The following is a 15,975-nucleotide window of genomic DNA, read 5'->3' as shown; positions in this document are numbered from 1 at the left end:
GGTGCTTAATAAATATTGGTTGTTGATAGCGTTTTTCTGAACTTTTTCTTTTCTCACTTCTGTTCCTTTCTGGTTGGTGTTGGATTTTTTTGTTGTTGTTAGTTTGATTGTTTACAGATCCTTTATTTCTGAAATGGCCCTTCAATTCCTACTCATCAGCACAGTTCCTCTTCTTCACTACACACACACACACATAGACACACACAGAAATAAACATTTACTAAGAGTCTATGTACCTACCACTATACAAACATAGTCCCTGTGCTTTTCAGATATCTTGTTGGAAACCACATTGTCTGTGGGGTAAGGGCAATCTAGCGCATGGCAGTCAGCGGAGACTCAAAGTTAAATCACATACAAAACTCCCACTATTACAAGCGACAGTGAAGACTGAGTGCCAGATATGTGATCCCATCTTTCTAGTTATGAAGTAGAGAAAAATCTTAGACAATTGGAAAACACACTTTTGTCCAAACCTACCTAATAATCAACCAATCTCTCTTCAGGACTTTTCCTAATAAATATGACTGTAATAATATCTACATTAAAAATAAATGTCTGCATATATAAAAAAAAGTTCAAGCCCAATACGCAAATTCTGAACAAGGCATTATAAAATAAAATAACTTGGGTATTGCTTCTCATTAGTAATAGATTGAATTTAACTCATTTGTCCATGTATAAATTGTTTATAAAGTTGTCACTGCTTGGAGAAGAATATGATTTTTAAATAATCTATGTGACCCACACATGGATGCACGAAAGTCATACTGAAAAGCAGCTGCTGATGTAGACTATTCCCATGTCCTGAAAAAAGTCTACCCTCTCTACTAATGTTGCAAGATCTGGTCCCAAATGTCAATGGAACACAGACAGAGGTTCTTGGGAAGAAATGTGCACAACCAAAATTGGGTAGAAACCTCTATATCTTGCTCTGGGCTGTCCCTGAGCTATTAGGTGGCTTTCCAGGGATGCAAACAACGAGAGAGTTAGCAACCTTCTCTCCTGCCAGACATACACTCAGCTAAGAGGCCATCCATCTATTGTACTCAGAGTCCTGCTCTCCCTGACACTTGCTCCCCCCGCCTCTTATATCCATCACCACAGGCCATACAAGGAAAGATGGACAGATCTTGAATAGGTCAACTGACCAGTGCTTGTTAGTTTTCTGATAAGAGAGTCAATGGCAGAGAAGTTGAAGTGACCATTTTGTCCCAGATCCAGAAATCCCACTCAAATGCAGACAGAAATTCACTTGGTTACATTAGGAAAGTTTTAAAATAGACTGGGAAATGGAAGGAAATATGACACAAGTGCCTAAGAGGAAATCAAAGAAGGGCTTGCTTTGAGAGACGAAAGCGTTGGAAAACATAAAGGTCATTTAGGGACCTTGGGACAGAGCATCAGCCACATGTGGAACAGAAAGGAATCTCAGGTTCCTAAAACACCTTACTCGATCCTGACTATGAATGGTGAGCTGTTATCACTGAGACCTTTGAAACATTCAAGGTGTTTTCTAATCTACCGGCCAGGAGATCTGACTCTGCCACTAACAGCTGTGTGACCTAAGGTAATACCCTCTCTGGAAAATTGGGGATTGGATTAGGTGACATCTAAATTGGGCTAGGTGACATCTTATTTTGCTGATGTGCCATCATATTCTTGGCTCCTGTAGGAAAACAAATAGGAAAATTTATTTTAAATAAATCAGATATTCTTGATATAATATATGCAAAATATTTCAAATAGTGCCTGACACGTGCGTCAAAACGCTACAGAAGTGTTAGCTAGCCTTCTCCATGATGAGGACGCTGCTCATGAAACAGAGCTGTGCCTTGTAAACATGTTTACTTCTACATCTGAAACTTGAAAGAGACAAGTACCCCGGGATTCTGATCACTTTAAAGCTCTTTCTCTTACAAAGACCTTGACATGAGGACAATCACTGTGACTACTGAAAATTAAGAAAAACTATTCTTCGTGATAAGATAGTTTGCTCAGCAAGCAACCAGTGAAATCAAACATAGGATAGGAATATTTTCCTGGAAATTCAGCTTTCTTATGTGCTTGGGCTGCCGTGGGAAGTAGTAAGTTTCCCTTCACTGGATGGACGACATGACTGAGGAACTTTTATGCCGACATCTCTATCATTCCAAAGCAAAGCCTACCCAGAACGGCAGTGTCCAGTGCCGGTGGGCAGTACGTCATCCAGGTTGGGCTTCAACCTGAACACCTAGTCTGTTAATCATATCAGTGGCTTTTTGTCTCAGAACTTAGAACCAGTCGCAGTAAACCTGGAACTTCTTGCACCTTAATGCTGAAGCCTCTTAGTCTTTGGTTGAAAGGTGATTCATGGACTGCATTCCTGTCGCTTCTCTTTTCCATGCTGAGCCTACGAATTGAAAGCACGAAGGGAATGAGAGTCACACAATAAGAGAAGAGACAGAAACCAGAGATCTGGAGTTTGTTTTCTAGCTTTTCCCCCCTATGAAGAAATGGAGTTACCTTGGGCTGGTGCAGACCTGAAACGGAGTGGGAACTGTATACGGTGTTAGAGCAAGATAAAGGCGAATTAAGACAGAAAGGAAAATAAATGATCAAAAAGGACAGAAGGGCAAAAGGCCAGGAGCTAGAGAGTTGGAGAGGCAGAGAGAGAGAAAATAAGGAAATAAAAGAACTTTAAAAAGTTTATTCTCTAAATTCAAGAGAGAGATAAAAAACATTCTAAAAGGGATGGGATTGCAGCGTTGGTAACATATAACAAGTACTAAAAAGCTAAGTGGAAGTAGCCTATTATAATTTATCCTAGGTTATCTGATGAGAATATCCACTTGAGATGACACTTGCCTCTTTGCAAAAGAGATTCTCAGCCAGAGACCTCAGGATTTGGAGAAGAGGCTGCTGTCTGTTCCCCAGGGACCCAAGTCTAGCCAGTATAACAGCGAGCGGCTATTAGACATTGCTATTAGAAGCACAGCAAAAACTAGAACCACCTTAGAGCCTTTTCACCTGCTTTGGAGGGCTCTCCCCTTCCGCCCTTCTCTTGTCTCTAGCCCTTCTTTTATATATATATATATAGAGAGAGAGAGAGAGGCATATTTTATTTATTTGTTTGTTTGTTTGTTTTGTTTATACAAGCACTGGGTACAGTCAGAAGCACAGGAGGGTGAGAGAATTCACCAGAGCTAGAGCAGGGAGCAGAGCAGGCAGAAGGACCGAAGTACACTGCTGAGGGGAGCAGCAGGCGGCAGGAGAGGTCTGCGCACCATGTGGGACCCTCCTCTGGTGGCCGGGGAACAGACGGGGATCGAACCGGCGCTGCAGAGGCCGCGGGCAGCTTCGCAACCCAGTGCTCAACTGCTGCGCCACCGGGGAGGCCCTCTATCCCTTCTTGACATCACTGTTACCCCTCAATTAATTATGAAGTGGTTGGTCTGGAGAAACTTCAAGATGCCTTCCAATCTGCCAAGCTGATGAATCTCTACTTCTGCTTCTTGTTTCTTTCTTCTTATTTCTATACTGTCTCTTTTATTGAGATCTGAGATTTGGGGAATAATGTAAGGATATTCAGTGAGAGCAGGAATGACAAACACAACAGCTTGACTGGATTGCTGTAGCTCAGCGATTTCTTCTTCTGGTGACTAAAACCCGTAAGAGTTGGATTCAGGTCCTCACAGAGATTGCTTGGTCTCGGTATTAGTAACCACTAGACACAGAAGCCAAGTGTCCAAATAGCTCAGAGTTATGTTATTAACAGTAATGATGACCTCAGTAAATTAATGACTACTTAAAGGTGAAACCCTAGAACCTGCCTTTGAAAGACTCCCAAACCAAAAGAGGCATCCAGGCCTCCCTGGTGGCACAAGGGGTTAAGATGCAGCACTATGAATCTATCCACAGCCACTGCAGCACGAATTCGATCCCCAGCCAGGGAGGTGACCTCTGGATCCCTGCAGTTCATTAATAATCATTTCTTCCTGGTACTGAGCCCCAAGGCACCAGTTATTTCATCCTCATAACCTCCCAACGATTTGGACTGTTGGTGACAGCTCCCCTTCGTGCATGAGGAAGTAGAAGCCTAAGCTTAAATGATTCTCCAACATGGCCCAACCTGAGGTTAGGATTCAAAAATGCTTGGAGGCACCTTACAAGACAGTCTTCCAGGCCCTTTCCTACATCTGCCAGAATCCACTTAACATCTCAAGACTGACCTCAAGAGAGGGGAGATCCCTGGACTCATCTCCCTCCTGCTGCAGGACATTTCGGGGGTTCATGCTCCAGTGCCCCTCTTATGGGTCCTTTCTCACAGTGTCATTTGTGACCCAACCTGCTTTAACCTGTCTGTTCTCTAACCTGCTGGAACCTGCAGATGCCCACACTGAGAAATCCTTGGCTCGGGGCTCCTCCTCCCCCACCCCACCCCACCCCCTGCCCCATCTCCACCGATTCATCCACAACCCTAAATGCATCAAAACTTTCAGCAATGGAAAAAAAAAAAACTTTCAGCAATGATGGTGGTAACACCATCCAACCATGTGTGCCTCTGACATTTGGGGCTCCCATCTCTGCTGCCTGTCACCTTCCTAAATCAAATGAACGACTGACTCAGGAGCATAAACTTCCCTCAAGGCATATTGTCCTGCTTTCTGGAATCTCATCCTCTAAGCGTCATCTTTTCAGGAACTTCCAATAAAAACCTTCACTTGGACTCTGTTCATTTGGAATTTAAAATCACTATCTTCAAGAGATTTTGCAAAGTTTTCCTATAACCAGGGTTTGGGGATAACAGAAGTGTTTTCACATAACTACTAATATATCAGATCATTTTATTATTTTTTACTTTGTCTAACAATACCCTTTTTAAGCCCTGTGTGAAGGTTCCAATTACCTGAAAACAAAATTATCATTCAGACTTCTCTCCCTTTCAGAGCGACTTCCCCAGTCTTCTAATCTGCACACCCTGCCTCCCCTTCCCTCCGGGCGTCCAAAATGGTACAATTTATATGAATAGGGCCAAGTATCCTATGAATACTCGGTAAATATTAACTAACTGACTGTCTGAATGAATTAATCTATTAGCCTCTGGTATATGTGCTTTTCTGTCTCTCAAATTCAAATCGTTTCCTCTCCTTTTACTAACATGGGCATTCATGCATTCAATTCCAGCAGTTGTTTACTTAAGGCTAGGTGGCCTCCCTGAGCGCACAGCCTGGTAACGGTGAAAAGCAGGTGAGAACAAGTGCTCTCGAGAGAGAGCATGGCAGAAATGGCAAGAACATGGGCCTTAGGGCCTCCCTAAGGGGTTAAGTCTCAGCACTGTGAAGCTATCTGCAGCCGCTGCAGCAGTTCGATCCCCAGCTGGCCAGGGAGCAACCCACATGGCACAGCAGACCTCTCCTGTCTTGCCTGCTGCTCCCCTCAGCAGTGTATTTCAATCAGTCTGCCTGTTCTACTCCCCACTCTGTAGCTGGTGACTCCTCTCACCCACCACACCTCTGGCCTGTACCCCAGCTCCTATATGCATAAATAAATAAATCTTTATAAAAAAAAAAAAGAAGAAGAACAATGGCCTTGCCTTGTTCCACAGCCTGGAGCACAGCAGACCAGAGTCAAAGGCTGTCTTGTCTGCATTGACACCTAGCTCACAGGTCATTGACAACAGCATATATTTGGGGGGCTTGCTGAATCTGTATACATTTACCTCTTCAGTTCTCCCTGATATCCAATATCGGAGGAAAGTGAGACTTGCAGAGGTGGAATAATTTGCCCAGCCTGAGTCCCACAGTTCATGGTGGGCACTGCTGGAAATTGAACACACTAATCACTCTTCTTTATAATTCTTCATCTGTGGGAGTGGCCTTGAGTGTTAAACTCTCATCAAGTTCTTCTCAAACCAGGTGCTCAATACGTGAGCTTACTCTACCCCATGATAAAAGAGAGGCGCATTAGGTCCCAAGTATGGAAATCAGTCACGTTACTTTCATGCTGGAGAGATGTGAAAGCTACTTTGGGGTGGGATAGAGCTGGGGAGGCAGACCCTGGCAATGGTGCATTTGGCTCTCAGGCACATGTTGACCTGAGGCGAGCTGGGACCTGCTCATCAAGGGCCGAGGAGGTGACTGTTGAGTGCCCAGGGAAGATGCGAGTTCAAGCCACAGCCTCCATGGGGGATGGTGTCTGGTTTTTGCTGCCTTTGGTGCACCTGAGGGTGGCAACATCCCTAAATAAATGAAGACAAAGAAGGAGAAGGAGGAGAAGGAGGAAATAGAGGCGGAGGAAGTAAGAAGGAGGAGGAAGAAGGGGAAAAAGAGCAGGAAATAAGCGGGGGAGGCAGGGTGGGCATGAGCAGGACCCGTCAGCCTTTCCACCCAAAGAGCAGCGAACACTGACAGACCCTCAGAGGCCCGGGGCATGGGCAGAAAGGGTCCCCCTTATGCCAATATCCTTGAAAGCTTACACTTTTTTTCATAAAAATCATGCAAATTTTGCATTGTACGTTACAATGGGCCTGTATACGCCCCACTCTCCTTCCCAGTGAGTATTTACAGCATTAGTTAAGTGGTGATTCAGGATCTCAGGACAGGGATCACCATGTACCTGGTCTCCCTTCACCACCCTGAGGAAAAGAAAAAAGACAGAGGAAGATGGGTAGAGTCGGTTTATGTCTTTCCAGAAAACATTCCTTCTGTTCAGTGGTTAACCCAGGTTGACACCCTGGATACGGGACAGAGGGCCTTGTCCCCACGACAGCACCACTCACATACAGAGGCATCTGCCCCCTCTGGGATCACAGCTTTCTCACCTCCGTGGAGGGCCAGGTGGTTCTGCCAGCAGTTCCTGGTCTGGTTCTGGCAGGGAAGCTGCTGTCACAAAGCGGTAGTCTGGACATTCTAGATTTGGGTCTTGATGTCCCTCGCCATGGTGCTGACCCCTAAGGACAGCCCTGTATCCCTTGCAGCTCAAGGTGATCCTCAGCAAAGATGCCAGCGTTGGCCAGAAGCGGAGATAAGACCTATGCTTGTTACAGCAAAACGTTTCCCAAAAAACCTTTGAGAAGTGCCATATTATCCCAAATCTTGGAAATAGCCTCCAGGGTCCACCTTCCCTATTCCAGCAGGCTTAATTCCCAATCCAAGTAACACAAGTGCATCAGAGAGTGCTGGAATAAGCTTTCCTGTTCATTCTGATAGCATTCAGTCCTTGTACCTGTGCTAGGAGGCAACCAGAGAGAGGAGAGGCTGTTTATAACCAGCTGGCAACCGTAGGGAGAGAAGTGTGATCTTACTCTCAAGTGATTCTAATCTCTCCATCTTGACTGCAGGATTTCAAGCTACCCTACCCAGAGGAATCTGGAGCTTGTATTCCCGTACTAGCCTTCTGAACACATCACCTAAGACAAAGTAGAGCAGGAAAGACAAGTTGATTTATCTTCAGCACCAGCTCTGACTCCTAGATTGCCTAAAACATCGCATTAAGAAATAAAAACCACCCAACGGGAAAGACCACAGAGATGAATCAGAGATGCCTGCCACGGGCACGGGGGTGAGAACAGGAGCATGGAGGACCCCCAGTCGCTTGGTTACAGGCGCAAGGTGAGTCAACTCTTTTTTTATATATATATTTATTTTTATTTATACAAGAACTGGGGTACAGATCAGAGGCGTGGGAGGGTGAGAGAATTCACCAGAGACAGAGGGGGGAGCAGAACAGGCAGACAGACCAAAGACACTGCTGGGGGAGCAGTGGGCAAGGCAGCAGAGGTCCGCCACGCCATGTGGGTTTCTCCCTGGTCGGCTGGGAATTGAACCGGTGCTGCAGAGGCTGCAGACAGCTTCACAGTGTGGCACTCAACCCGCTGCGCCACCGGGGAGACCCTAGGTGAGTCAACTCTAAAAAAGCAACAAAGGGGCCTCCCCGGTGGCGCAGCGGTTGAGCGCTGGGTTGCGAAGCGGCCCGCGTCCTCTGCGGCGCCGGTTCGATCCCCGGCTGCTCCCCGGCCACCAGAGGAGGGTCCCACATGGCGCTCAGACCTCTCCTGCCGCCCGCTGCTCCCCTCAGCAGTGTACTTCGTCAGTCTGCCTGTTCTGTTCCCTGCTCTGGCTCTGGTGAATTCTCTCACCCTCCCATACTTCTGACTGTACCCAATGCGTGCATAAATAAATAAATAAACAAATCTTTAAAAAATAAAATAAAATAAAAATAAAAAAGCAACAAATATTAAAAGCTGGAAGGTTTTAGGAAAAAAAATCTCAAATGTGAGGATTTTCATCCTTGGGGTCTGGGATCCCCCCTAGGGCATTTACAAAGTCAATAATAGTGGCTTCTGTCTAATTTTTAATATCAAGAGCCAACTCCTTATCTTCGAGAGAGTTGACTTTGTAACTAAATGTCAGGTTTCTTTCCTTTTGGATGCAATAGAACAACTCCCCTTTCTAACCCTTGTGTATTACGCTAGTCACTGTGACTTACGTTTGTTTACACACCTCAGACATTTTTGGAATGTTAATGGTCAACCTGTGTGTCCAGCACTGAACCCATGAGCAGCAGGGGACATGAGCACAGAGTGCAGGCCAAAGCAAGGAAATGACCACAGAGAACAAGGCTAAAACACTTTGTCTTGGTGACTAAGAGGTGGGGAATTGCTGTTCTATGAATTCTGACATTGATTTTAATGCAACTGCTTCAAATCCTTTCTCATATTTCTGAGCTCTCCGGGGCTTTCAGATTTGGAGGAATGCTCTATCAGTATATTTCAAAATGCCTGTTTGTGTTTTAGCATGTGTTGAGATTTAAAATAGAACAAATAGGGCTCCCTGGTGGTGCAAGGAGTTAAGTCTCAGCAGTAAGAAGCTATCCACAGCCACTGCAGCACAAGTTTCATCTCCAGCCAGGGAGGTGACCCACATGGCGCAGCAGATCTCTCCTGTCTCTCCTGCTGCTCCCCTCAGCAGTGTATTTCAGCAGATCCACCTGTTCTGTTCCCCACTCAGTCTCTGGTGAATCCTCTCACTCCTGCATCTCTGGCCTACACCCCACTTCCTGTATGAATAAATAAATAAATCTTTTCAAAAATATATAACAACCAGCTCCCTATTAAATAATTAAATATCTTTTTGTTGTGGAATTCTAAAGGGTTCTGCCCTATGCACTCACACAGCATTTAAGCTTTTAGGAATTTATTTGACCCCGTTGGTGCTTTCCGTTTGCTTGAAAGCAAGCTCTCTTGGGTGAAAGACTCAGCTGGCATTTAAAAGCTGTCAATTGCCTTCATCTGCTCCTTAGGCAACTAGACTCCTTGACTGAAAAGGCTGTGTTTGTTTAGTGTCCTATTGTGCTATGAGAAGTTACACAACAATAAAAGACAGTGACAAAAGGAGAAATTACAAAAACATTGAACGTTTTATTTTTTTCTGAGTTTCTTTAGGGCTGACTATTTCTGTTCTGAGCTTTCCTTGTAAATCAATTCTTGCGTCTTAGGTAATAACCCTTGAGGAAGGAACGTGAGATGGGTAGCCGCCTCAGCCAGTGAAATGGGGGTGTTGGGGTGGCCGGTAGTGGCAGTTGAGCTTGGAGGAGCCTATAGCCACGTGGGTCTCTCCTGAAGCAGTGGGGAGTGGTGCTAGCAGTCAGGGGCTCCCTACCAATACTTTTCCTACTCTTTCTTTTCCTCATTCTCTAAAATGTTCCCTTCTTCTCTTTGCCTCCCTTTCTCCATTTCTTTCCCCTTTATGTTTCTCTCCCGTCCCTTTTTCTAATTTCCCTCTATTCTCCTGCTTTTCCTGTTCCTTTTCTCTCTCTCCCACATCCCCTTTTTCCTGCCCTATCTCCCATTCTCTGTCCTTTCTGTGAAAACATTTTTCCATTTAGGGCTTCAGGCTGCATTTCCTAAAGTGAGTTTCATCAAGCACTAGATCTAATAGGTGCTTCTTGGGAAAGAAAAAAGACTGGTTAGAGGAGGAGGGGCTGGCTCTGAGGATAAAAAGCTCAGGAAACATCCTGTATCACAGTCCCCTGGCTCTTCAGCAAACCCCATTAGCATTTTGTAGGTTCTAAAAAATCCCAAAGCAATGCAACTGAGCAAATCTTGCTCATCCCACCAGTTCCAAATCCTCTTTGACCTCAGGGTTTTTTCCTTCCAAATAAATGCATTTTATTGTGAATACATTTGGGAAAGTCCTGGGCTACAGTCTCCTGTCTTGGGGCTGAAGAGCTCTGGCTTCATCCAGCAATGCCAGGTGTCAAGGTGTCTCTCACTTGTCATCACAGCAGGTCAGCTCTCTGTCATTTGTCCCCTTCACTGCCCCATGTCGCAGCCACCCACCACTCAGAATGACCCGCATTCTGTGTTGTTCACCTCTCGTGCTAAATGTTTTAGGTTGGCTACTTCTTTTTTCCCCTAACAAATTATCAAAGATAATTTTTGTAGAATAATAGGCATCATGACAGGGCTACAAACAGAGAAACATTTTGAATCTTTGCTGGTGGCAATATAAGTTAGTATAATCACTCCAGAGGGCAATTTGACTATTAATATGTAGCCCAGGTCTTAAAATTCTAGTTTTGGGACTTTATCCTAAGAAAATAATTAAAGATGTAAGACAAGATTTAACTACAAGGATATATTATTTCTTTCCTTTTTTTTTTTTTTAAACTGGAGTGTTATTGTGCTCGCTTCAGCAGCACATATATTAAACTGGAGTGTTATTTATAATAGCAAAGACTTGGAAACAAGAGAGAGAGATGGGGTGAGCTGCTGTGGCATATTCATGACAGGTTATTATGCACCCATGGCAAGCAGATTGCAGGAGAATATTAAACTAATGCCCCAAATTAATCCCATGTGGAAAAAATACACATGTAGAGTGTGAGTTCATTTTTGTAAAATCGACATTCACTGAGTATGATGTATACCTAAAAATATGAAAAATCTAGAAAGAACATTCACCAAAATTGAACAGGAGTTATCTCATACTGAGTAGTGGGGCTTCGGCAACTTCTTGTTCATCCGTGCTTTCTGATTTCAACCTCTTGTTTATCTGTGCTTTTGGATTTTAATATGTATAAGGCGTGCATGCTTTTTGCATATTAAAAGAAAACTGTAAGTTAGAAAATAACAAAATGGTTGGTTACCATTTGAACTCCCAACTTACTCCAAATAGGGTCCTGTCAACACCAACTGGGACTTTTCTGTCTCCTGGGGGGTAAGCGCTCCATGAGGAAGGTCAAAGAGAATGTCAACCTTCCTTCTGCTATCTGAGGAAATCTGGACACAAGAACTGGCTTCTAGGTTGTGATGCTGCAATTTACTGGGAAAAAAAATAAAAAAGATCAACACACCCCACCATCTATTTATTTAATATTAAAAATAATATTTCACTGAGTTTGGCTGGCGTCAGTTCGAGCAGTTACTCATACAGGAATTCAAACAAAAGCAGCTCTGGCCCCGCGCCAGTGGGCTGGTGCTGGGTGGTCCCCGTCCGTCCTTAGCTCAGAGTAGCTCCTAGGCTGCCTTCAGACCTGCTTTGGGTTGGGAAGATGATGTATTCATTTATTTATTAAAATGTTTTAACAGGAAATGCTAATAGTTTGCATTTAGGGAGAATTGCCCTGGAGACAGCTGGAGAAACCCAGCAGTCGAGGCCGGGAGGAGACTGCTGCCCCAGCCTTGGCACGGAGCCTGCAGTGAGCCTGCGCGGGCCCAGCATGCCGAGGGAGCCCACAGGATCCTGGTTACTTGACGTCAGCACAGAAAACTGAGAAGCGGGGCAATTTTTTCGGCTCTGTTGCCATTCATTTCTCAGGAACCCAAGTGCTTTGGAAGAGGCGTGAACACAGATGTTGGCTCTGCTAGGAATGAGCAGGCCCAGTGCACACAGAGCTATGTGTGGGAGTGTGTGAGCCAAGGTGTAAGCAGGCCCGTGTGTAACTCGAACCCGCTTTCAGTGTGACTGTGGGCTAGTGAGTCATGTGTGAGTTCAGGGATATGCGTGCACATCCTTTCTGAGTCTGAGCGGGAGTGAGAGACCAGTGTTTGCAGGGGATTTCAGGCCTGTCCTCAAGCGCCAGGGTACATTCCAATGTTGGTTCACATTCATGGGTAATTTTGTGAAGCCCAGAGAAAATGAAATAACTGAGGGAAGCACAAATCAAGCCCAAATGTATGTGTATGGGAGGAACATGAACAGGTTTGTATATATATTTTTTTAATTCTCCTCCAGCTGTTTGGAAGAGAGCAGAACTCCCCTCGAGGGGGCAGGGTGTGATTACAGAGCCGTGGGGAATGGGGTGCAATGTCTGACCCAGTCTGGCACGACAAAAGGGCTGTTCCTGTGTTTCCAGATAACAATGGAGGTGAAGCCTGAACCTGGAAACCAGTCAAGATTCCCAGAGATAAACCCTCGGGCAGCAAGAACACTGTCAATGAAAAGAAACTGACCTTTCGCCTTCTGGAGTCACAGAATTCCCACAAATGCTGTGTCCTCATCAGCTCTGGCAGGCCTCACTGCTGCGGCCCAGACTTTGACGCCACTTCATAAACAGCAAAGCGGGTGCTGCTGGGGCCTTTGAGGAGGGGCTGTACTAGAGGTCAGGTCATCCCCACCTCCAGCACCTCAAAATACAAGATGTCTCTCCACCCAATTTTTTTCTAGAGGCTAATCTTCCAGGCTCACAAGGTGTGAGAAGGATTGCACTGCCAGCAGTAGACCAAAAGACAGGAAATCTCAGAGCAGGGGTTGAGGTGGAGTGAGTAGGAGCAGAGTGAATAGAAGATGAAGGAGAAGATGGCAGAGAGAGGTAAGGACGAGGCTGAAAATTTATTAAATTTCCTGCTTGTAGTCACAAAATAAGGAATCTCTTTGAGCCTCTGCAAAATGACAATGTTAAGAAGTTTTGGTTTTTTGAAAAATACCCGATGGTCTCACTCATAGCAGGAATCTAGAAAGCCTAAATAAGGGACCAGGAAAAAGAATAACTATAAGAAAGAAAAAATCAAAATCAACAAACAACTATGAACCAGAGACACACTATGGGGGGGCGGGGGCTGGCAGGGAAAGGAGGGATTGGGGTCAAAATATGGTGTTTGCAATTGTATGGGGAATATAAAAATAAAATTTAAAAAAAAAAGAATTTTTTGGTTTTTAAATCCAACAAAGTAGGACTTTATTCCTTAATAATTGTTTTCCCATACAACCCTAAAATCCATCAACATCACATAAGTCACTAGAATGGCGGTTGGCTGCCCATCAAATCACTTGGAAAATTGTCAACAATGTTAATGTATGAATCCTATCTCCAGAGGTTCTGGAGGAAGGGTCTGGGTGAGGCCTGGACTTTCTCCCTCTTTTCCTGAATCCTCTTGAAATTACCTTGAAATGCAGTTATTTTCTAAAGTTCTATCCTTAACTCTCATCTTTCTCTGTATGTCCTCTCTATTTCTCCTCTTATTCATTTTGTATCTTCAACTATCACTTCTTTGAGGATGATGTCCACATTCGTTACCCAACTTTCTTTTATCTGTCTACACTTGAAATGATCCTGTAGCTCCAATATACATGTGGTTCCAAATTCATCATCTTGCCCCCAAAGCTCTTCCATTCTTGAATTCCCTCCCTCCTGGAACTACCTCCACTATTCTGTCACTTAGGCTTAAAGCTGGTTGTTATCTTTGTGTGATGATCTAAAAAATGTGTTAACATGAGAGTGTTAATACCACTCTGGCATAACATAGTCCTCTCTACCACACACCCATGAAGAGAGTAAATGACTTTGATAGCTTTGCAAAACCTGCTTCAAAAAAAAAAAAAAACCAAAACTTGTTTCTAAATAAGAGTTCTGTGCTTTTCAGGATGGTCCTTAGGCTTCATGATTCAAAATCAGGAGACTACATAAACAGAGATAAGACAAAAGAGACAGAAGGAAAAGAGGAAGAGAATAAAGTACAAGGACCAAGGTTGTTGAGAGACTTTCAGGACAGGAAAAATGGACAGTGAGGGGTTAAGAGAATGAGAAACTCCAGAGCTGATGAGATGGAAGAATTATTAAGGAAAGGAAGAAGAATTTAAGAATTATTCCTAAAGCTTTTGCATGGCATGCTTTTTTTTTAATTTTTTTTTTAGTTTTTCTTTTTTAAAAAGATTTATTTATTTATACAAGAACTGGGGTACAGTCAGAGGCACGAGAGGGTGAGAGAATTCACCAGAGACAGCGGGGAGCAGAACAGGCCAACGGACCGCAGACACTGCTGAGGGGAGCAGCGGGCAAGGCAGGAGAGGTCTGCCACGTGATGTGGGTTTCTCCCTGGCAGGCCGGGAATCGAACCTGTGCTGCAGAGGCTGAGGACAGCTTCACAGCGCAGCGCTCAACCCACTGCACCACCGGGGAGGCCCATGGCATGCTTTTTAATGTTCTGAGAGGAGGACAAGCTAAATGTTGAGTCAGTTTCAAAATAGCTTTGATTGCTAGACTATTTTTTCAGTTCATTATTACTTTGAGCCTGGGCCATGTGGATGCCCAGCTTATATTTAGGTTACACATGACACCTTCTTCTCCCCACTTGCCACACCTAAACAGTTGCCAAATCCCGTGAGTCCCCCCTCTTCCAGCCTTATCACACTCTCCTTTCCAGCAACATCACACACTCCACATAGACTTCCTCACATCTCAAGCTTTTTTCCTTTGTACTGTGGCTCACTCTTTTTTATAACCAGAATCACTGCCCATTTCCATTGTTTTAAATTCTTTCCATGCTTACAGCCCAATTCAAATTCCATTTTTTCAAGACCTTCTCTGTTGATATTCTACATATTCTACATTCTCTTCTGCCTTTCAACAGGCAATTTTCCTAAATAATAGTAACAGTGATGTGATGGTACCAATAACTGGTGCTTACATTGAATTCATTATGTGAATTGCTTTTAGGCACTGTTCTAGGTGCTTTTCACATATTATTTCATTTAATTCTCTCAACAACAGTATGAGGTAGTACTATGGGAACTAAGACAGAAGGGTGAGTGACTTCCCCCAAGTTACAGTTATAATAGTCACAAATAAGATTTGAGTCCAGGCTGCAAAGTCTGCAGTATTTGCACATTAATACTTCCCTATAAACCTGAATATATCCCTGTCATTCTCTATGTGTACTGGCAATTTTCATTTGTTACTACTTCCCTGTTTGTTGCCTGTGCCCCAATTCAACACTATCAAATAAAAGCTTTTGCTTCTCTCTCTATTGCCAAATTTGCATAGTCACTTACCAGGTCCCACTAGTATCCAAATAGAGGACATCAGCATATGCAGGGGGATTGGACTCACAGAGAGTCCACTTTAGCTTAAAGTTTTCAGGGACACTTAAGCATATGTTTATAAATCTTACCTTTGAATTTCATCTTCTTCCTCATAATGTCTTTGACATGTCAGCTGTAAAGCAAACCACAGGATAGCCATACTTGAGTGAGGCAAAGATTTAATGCTGCTTCTCTAGTTCAAGTGGCTGTACCTAGGACTCGAGTTGTTTTGCCAGTCATTGTGAAGTACACACACAGTGATTTAAGGCAGCTTGGTTTATATTCAGATGCAGCTCTGTTCTAACATCTTGGAGTGAGGAATGGGGTTGCTATTAAAGCAAAGAACAATTCACTTGGTCAGGAATAGGGCTCATGTGAAGAAAACTGCAGCTTTAATTGAGAAATACATAAATCAATTCTTTTTTTTTTTTTTGTGGGACCCTTGCGGTGGCCAGGGAACTAACCAGCGCTGCAGAGGCTATGGGCAGCCTCTCAGCCCAGTGCTCAACCGCTGCACCACCAGGGGAGGCCCAATTCTTTTTAATACTATAAAATATGGAGAGAATTTTTAGATAAAAATGTGTTATAAATTTTAAATGTAGGCTTCCACTTCTGGCCAAGGTTAAGGATTGGTTAACTCTTATTTGATGACCAAGAAAAAAAAAAGGCAAAATATATGAAATGACCATTA

At 44.0% G+C, this 15,975-nt stretch overlaps 1 long non-coding RNA gene across 1 annotated transcript; it reads right to left on the bottom strand.

The window, feature by feature from the left end:
• Positions 1–1,234: 1,234 nt before the first annotated feature.
• Positions 1,235–6,840, bottom strand: LOC129145048 (uncharacterized). Its single transcript, XR_008550058.1, has 3 exons — positions 6,803–6,840; positions 2,311–2,392; positions 1,235–1,669 (listed from the first exon to the last, which is right to left on the bottom strand). It is a non-coding gene; the product is annotated as an uncharacterized LOC129145048 (long non-coding RNA).
• Positions 6,841–15,975: the final 9,135 nt, after the last annotated feature.

This window comes from Talpa occidentalis, unplaced genomic scaffold, assembly GCF_014898055.3.
Source record: "Talpa occidentalis isolate TD23 unplaced genomic scaffold, MPIMG_talOcc4v2.1 talOcc4.8, whole genome shotgun sequence".
NCBI lineage: Eukaryota > Metazoa > Chordata > Mammalia > Eulipotyphla > Talpidae > Talpa > Talpa occidentalis.
Note: the sequence above shows the minus strand (reverse complement) of the source record. Positions and strands in the feature narration are given on the sequence as shown.